Here is a 7381-nt window from a genome sequence, read left to right as displayed (position 1 = left end):
GAGAGAAGAATAAAAGTCAGACAGATTTCCATCTCCCTCCTCGCTGTACACGATGTGTTCACCTCCACTCGCCCAGAGAGACTGAGAGAAGTGTGTCCCCTCACTCAGCCCCCTACAGAGAGAGAGACAGAGAGACAGACAGAGAGAGAGAGACAGCCACCAATCACACACACTGTTACCTTATTAGAAAGACGAGAGGAAATCATCACACAGCCTCAATAACAAATCAGACGAGGCATCTCTCACTTTCTCCATATATATCAAAATAACGTCAGCGCTGATGAACACAGCTCCGCCTCCCATCTCTGAGGTGTGTGACTGAGGAACAGAGCTCCGCCTCCCGTCTCTGAGGTGTGTGACTGACGAGAGTCGACCACATCACACACTGATTTCAGAGAGAGGAAGCACTCGGCTGTCGTACAGCATTAATGCCTGACAGCTGCACAGAGCAGATACACACACTGATAAACCACTGCAGCACACTGCAACTATATCAGCTACACACACACACACACACACACACACACGTTTAATATTTAAGTTAAATATTGTTTAAGTTGGGTTCAGGAAGTCCGTGAAACTTTACAAAGGGGTCCATGATTTTTCTAATTTTATTGCAGTAGTGGAAATCACAACCCAGCATTATCAGTTATTATGCCTATAAATAATGTCAACTGGGATTGTATTTTATTTGAGTAAAAATGGGTGTACAATGCAGAAATTATGTTGAAAAGAATCACACATTTAAATAAATACCTTGGGTCTGTAACTGTAAAACGTTTCAGAACCCCTGATTTAGCAGATTCAACTTTTGAATGAAACTTCTATCCATCTGTTTTCTGTAGCGTTTATCCTACACAGGGTGGCGGGGAGCCTGCAGCCTATCCCAGGGGACTCGGGGTACAAGGCAGGAGACACCCTGGACGGGGTGCCAACCCATCACAGAGCACAATCAGACATATATTCACACACTACGGACAATTTTAGAGATGCCGATCAGCCTACAACGCATGTCTTTGGACTCCGAGGAAACCGGAGTACTCGGAGGAAACCCCCGAAGTACGGAGGAAACTCACAGGGTGGAGGCAGGATTCGAACGCCCAACTTATAAAGTCAGAAGACAGGAGCACTACATTTACAAAAGGATCAGGTTGTGTGACTTAATTTTTTTTTTTTTACTGTATATACTAATGTACTACATGTGTAGATGTCTCTAATTTCATTTTTATTTCAGCCACACATATCCATGTGAACAGGCAAAACAGAAAAGACTGGACAATCTGGCCAATAAAAAAAAAGTGGGCCCCAGCGGTCGGTGCCGGAAGTGCAGGCGGAGTGAGGGCGAGCGGCAGCAGGGAGAAATAAAACCGCTCCCGGATCCCTGCACACACTCCTTTATCTGCCCAAAAATACTGCGCAGCAGCCTTAATCTGGAGAAATATCTGGAACAATATTTGGAGAAACATCTGGAGAATCATCATCTGGAGAAATCTGGTCCGTCACTCTTTCCATCAGCCGGACTGCAGCTTTCACTCCAACGCGTCTGTGTGTCTCAGGTGAGAGAAAGGCTTCGGCTGTCATCTCTTACAGAAGCGTTTCTGATGCCGGTTCCAGCAAATTCAGGGCAGCAGAATGACACGTTTCACGGCTGCAGGTGGACACCTGTGTGCATTTTAGATCCACAACGGAAGTCAATTGAGCTTTAATTTAAGCCGCGTGCCTGTGTGTGTGTGTGTGTGTGTGTGTGTGTGTGTGTGTGTGTGTGTGTGTGTGTGTGTGTGAATTGTTTATAGCTTTCTAGTAACACTCGGAAAGGTGTGATGCTGATGTGATGTGCTTTTAGATGAGTTGCAGATGATCTGTGATCTGATCAATAAATCCAATAACACTAATGACGCGTTACATTTACAATGAAAAGTGCATTAGACTGCAGACCAGCGCGCGCTTCTTTATGGGTGCTGTCCCTTTCCCCTTTATTTATTTATTTATTTATTTATTTATTTATTTATTTATTTATTCTGCATATTTGAGGGTTCATGTTGCACAGGTTGAATGATCCGACACCCAAAGATGAGATCCTGAGAATGATGTGTGTATTGAATTTAAACCAGAACTGAATGACTGTGTGTCAGAGTGAGAATATTTGCAGTGGGAATGAATGGGACACGCTTCATTGTGTGCATTGTGCTAGATGTAATAATAACGCCCTCATTTTCCCTCCTCTGTCATTGTCATGATTCCCCCTTGAAGCAGCGTGCTCTAAGCGCGACTGCGCGAGCACCTGCTATTCCATTGTTGACAGTAGTGACATCTGGACACGTGTGTTTTGTTTATGTTTCGGTCATGTCTCCTCCCTGTTCTGTCATTGGCTGGGATTTCACGTGTGTCTGTATTGCCATCAGCTGCTAGCGGTTTAGACGCTGATCATGTCCACTTATATACCGCGCGCCTCCCAGCACACAACGCGGAAGATTATCATAGAGTTAGATTAGTTCGTATAGTACTCATAGTCACGGTCCATGTTTAGAGTTAGTTCACGCTGGATTATCCGCTCCCAGTTCCTCGCCATAGTTCATGTTTCTCGTTCTGTTTATCGACCCTGTTTTCCGTGACCATGACCTTGATTCATGTTTAACCCTGTGTTTGCCTGTTTGCCGATCGCCTGACCTTCTCCTGTTTTGGATTACGTTTAGGGATCACGTTTTGGATTTGTCTGCCTGTCTCTCTTTTAAAATAAACACTATTCATACTGCACTTGAATCCGTCCTATCTCCGCTCCGTCACGATACATGACAGTCATTGATTTGTTCCCTCGGGCACGAATAAAGGACTTCTTTTGGACAGACATCATCCAGATAATGAGTTTAATCAGGTTCGAGTAAAAACAACAACAACAAAACACTGGAATTCAGATGCTGCAGGTTGATCAGATTCCAATCTACACTCGCCCACTCCATCAGCAGTGCTGAATGAGATTCTGACCCGAGGATTCACTGAATGTTAGACACATTTATTGGGGTTCTCAAGGTTCTCAAATCCCAGCACTGATAAAGACCAAAATATTCAAAATACAAATAATATTTTGATAATAATTTAAATAATAAATTTGTTAAAATACCATCTTCATTATTCTTCAGGTAATATTTCAACATATTATTTTTCAACCTCAAAAATTCAGGCTGCAAAAATTCAGGTCTTAAAATTCAAGTCTTCACCTCCGGGTCTCACAGGAAGAGCAATGGATTGCCGATACTATTGTAACATGTTACTCTGGGCTGACCCCTAGTGGTGGGATTGTGCAAACAAGCCACAAGAGAAGATGAACCTAGCGGACTGGCATAAAGTTGGCTTTACATTGGATATTAGATATTCGCAGATATGCGCAAATTAAGGGACCATAACTGACACCTAAAGGAACACTTTACAGTTGGTTTTATGACCAAGACATTCTCTTCAAATGATATTGAGCTTTAAATTATGGTATTTCTGTATATGTCTATACGGTATAAAACATCACAATGTTTAGATATGATTTGACAGTTTATTTTATTAAATATCAGAAATCTAAAAGGTGTGCGTTATACCTGACCCCTTGATGAACAAAAATAACTTTTATTTACTTCATTTATTTGTGTGATGGCAATGCCTACTTTGTAGTTAAACTCATCAAAGTTAAATTATGTTTATTGTGGGTCTGTGTCAATATTTTTCATGCAAGTTGTTAGTGCTAATGTTTTGGCTGTTAGCTGTAAGGTGAGCTAGTTCATGGCTACAAGACTCTGGGTTAGTTGTAACATCAGTGAAACATGTTATAACCTACCCCAAGCAAATGTTTCATTGTATTTATAGGTTTTCTTTGAATTTCAGTATGCCTAGGCCTTGGAAGAGAAAGACAAACTGATGGGTGTCTCTTAGCATTTTGAAGAGAGCATCAGATGATGTAAAAGAGCAGGAAAATCTGTACGATCTGTGGGAAAATTGTACGACATTTGCCATGTAACCTTGTACAGATTCTGTAAAAAGAGGAAGATGTTAGAAGAGAAGGGATGAAGGGAACTTCCGAGTGTAGGCTACCACAGTGGAAAGAAGGTCTTCACTGATGAACAAGAGAAAGAACTTACAGAATATCTGATGAGGGCAGCTGATCATTTTATGGACTGTGACCATGTGAGGTAAGTAGGATAAAGAGTAGGATTAGGGATAAGATAGGAGAAAATTAGAAGAAAATGATCAAATTGTAGTGGTGCCAATGTAATACATACAGATGTAGAGATGGGGAAATATTGAAAATGATTACAGGTGAGAGATTACAGGTGAGAGAACTTGTGCATCAGCTTGCTGTGAAATGTGGGTGCACATATCTAAAGACATGGGAGGAATCTTCAAAGGCAGGAGCAGACTGGTTTTCAGTCTACATGAAAAGAAACCCAACTCTGTCCATTAGGAACCCTGAGGACACAAGCCTGGCACAGACCGCCAGTTTTAATCAACACAATGTGGTAATGTTGTTCAGTTGTTCAAGCTGGTGCACATTTGCTTTTTATTCAGTTTTGTTACACACACACACACACACACACACACACACACACACACACACACACACACACACACACACCATTTTTTTTCTTATTTCACAATGTTACGTTTCACCCCAGGGTATGTTACAACTAACCCAGACTATGGGGTGAATTGTAACATTTCACTCCTCGTGTTTGAATCTAAACCATGCCTTTTCTGTTTATGCTGCAAAGATAACAGCAATGTCATTTAAAAGCAGACACTTGTAACTAGTTTGAAACACTTTTTGAACACACTGGCATAAAAGAACTCCAAGATACAGATAGAAATGTCAAAAATGTAACAACCATCCCCGGTCTCCCCTAACATTGAATATGAGGTATTATTTATAAAATGAGGTAAATGTTTTCATTATGTCAATTGATGTGTATTTATGTGTATTTATGTGTGTGTTCCTGAGAATAGAATAGAATTTAATCTTTATTGTCACTGTACAAATTCAGTTAAATTTGGTTTGCAATTCACAGTAAAAATAAATAAATAAATAAATAAATAAATAAATAAATAAATAAATAAATAAATAAATGAACACATAAAATTAAAAATAAAAATATGGTGCCATATAAGCTTATGCAATTATTACTATTATTATTATTATTATTATTATTATTATTATTATTATTTTAAAATTGATCAATGACCGACACAGTACTGCTCAGCGTGGCTCTAGGTCCCTCACCAGAACCTTCACATTATCCCCTCAGTGGTGGACTGGACTTCAACCTCAATCCGGACCGCAGAATCTGTCACATCTTCAAAAAACAGATAAAGACCCACCTCTTCCCTGAACACATAAACAACCCCTAAAAAAATAAATACATAAAGCCTTACTCTGATGCTTTGCTTCTTCTAGAACTCAATTAATAGAGCTTGTATTGTTCTATCGCTTTGCTTGTATGTTTGTAAGTCGCTTTGGATAAAAGCATCTGCTAAATGAATAAATATAAATGTAATATAAAGCATGTTTACATTTGTGTATTACACACTATTTCCATAAACAATGACTGTTGTAATTAAAAACAAACACTGTACAGGTGCATCTCAAAAAATCTGAATATCGAGGAAAAGTTCATTTTTTCTGTAATTAAATTTAATTCAAAATGTGCAACTTTTATTTATTCTAGATTCATTACACATAAAGTGAAATATTTCAAGCCTGTTTTTTATTTTAATTTTGGATTACAGTTTACAGCTCATGGAAATGAGATACTGGAAAAATCCAGAATCTGAAAACTATTAGAATAAAGAATTTATAATACAGCAATGTGGACCTGAGAAGAGCTCTAATCAGGGTGGACACAGGGTTGCCAAGTCTCAGGCATTTAGCGTGAGAAACACACTTTCAGGCTCTGTCTCACGCCAAATTATATATCAGGCCATCATGTCACGATTCAAAGTACAGATGGAAGCAAGCGCAGATTCTTAAACATTTAATAACAAACAAACATATGAAACACTCTACAATAAGGAAACAAAACACTGTGGCAAAGACAAAATACAGCAGCATAGACAAAGGTCTAGGGAGACGATAAAGCAGTGCAAACAGTGGCTATATAAAGTGCTTGTTAAACAAAAAACATGATACAGCTACAGGTGGTCATGTGACAGTGATGTAGTATGGTGCAGTGGCTGCTGGGAAATCAAGTCCAGAGTTAACTCTTTGATATATGACAGAACCCCCAAGGGCACCTCTCCCGGAGCGCCCAAAATGCACTCCCTCCCTCTGGCGGTCCTGGCCCACTGGGCAATATGTCCCCAGCCGAACCAGGAGACTGAGCGTCATCCTCAGCAGAGAAAGAAAGTAACGCAACATCCTCAGCGGAACAGGTAAGCAGAGCGGCGTCCTCAGTGGAACAGGTAAGCAGAGCGGCGTCCTCAGCGGAGCTGGAGCTCAGAGCAATGTTCTCTGCAGAGCAGGACAGCGGAACAACTTCCTCCGCAGGACAGGAGAGGGGAGCGATGTTCTGCGTGATGCCCAAGGGAAGCTCCAAGATTTCTGCGAGGCCATAGAGGGGACCGAGGTTCTCCATAAGGCCAGAGAGGGGAGCTAGGTTCTCCGCAAGGCCAAAGGGAGGACCGATGCTCTCCGCAAAGCACAAGGGGAAAACAATGCCCTCAGTGGAGCAGGAAGGGGGAGTTACATACGGTGCACAGCAAAGAAGACTAACGACATCTTCAGCGGAACATGGAGGCAGAGTGACATCCTCAGGGAAGCCGGATGGCATAGCGACGTCCTCAGCCGAGCAGGAAGGCAGGGCGACGTCCTCAGCTGGGTAAAAAAGTGGAGTGCCTTCCTCAGCGCAGCAGTAAAGCCAAGCGATGCCCTCAGCGGTGCAGAAAAGCAGGGCGAGTTCCTCAGCGGAGCAGGCAAACACAGCAGTGTTGTGTGCGGGGTTGGCGAACAGAGGGTAACACTTCGGTATGTCGGGACACGGCGCAACGTCCTCAGCCGACCAGGGCCACTGAGCGACGTCCTCAGCTGATCCAAAAGGCTGAGCGGCATCCTTAGACGAGCAGGGAGGCTGACTTACGTTCTCCGATGAGACCATTTGCTGGACTAGATGCATAATGGGGAGTGAGGGTGGGAGAGGGTACTAACCCAGTTAACAGGCTCCCACTTGTACCCGGACTCCTCCATGTCCTCCTGCTGCTTACGTAGCGCAGCTTGGTACTCCTCCTCCTCTTTTTGGTGTAGCGTAGCGTAGTTCTCCTCGAACATAGGTGGCAGAGTGAAGCCCAGGTATTTCATGATGAATCTGCTGCTTCTGAGTTTTAGGTCTTATGTTCTGTCATGGTTCAAAGG

Source organism: Ictalurus punctatus, chromosome 19 (assembly GCF_001660625.3).
Source record: "Ictalurus punctatus breed USDA103 chromosome 19, Coco_2.0, whole genome shotgun sequence".
Classification (NCBI taxonomy): domain Eukaryota; kingdom Metazoa; phylum Chordata; class Actinopteri; order Siluriformes; family Ictaluridae; genus Ictalurus; species Ictalurus punctatus.
Note: the sequence above shows the minus strand (reverse complement) of the source record.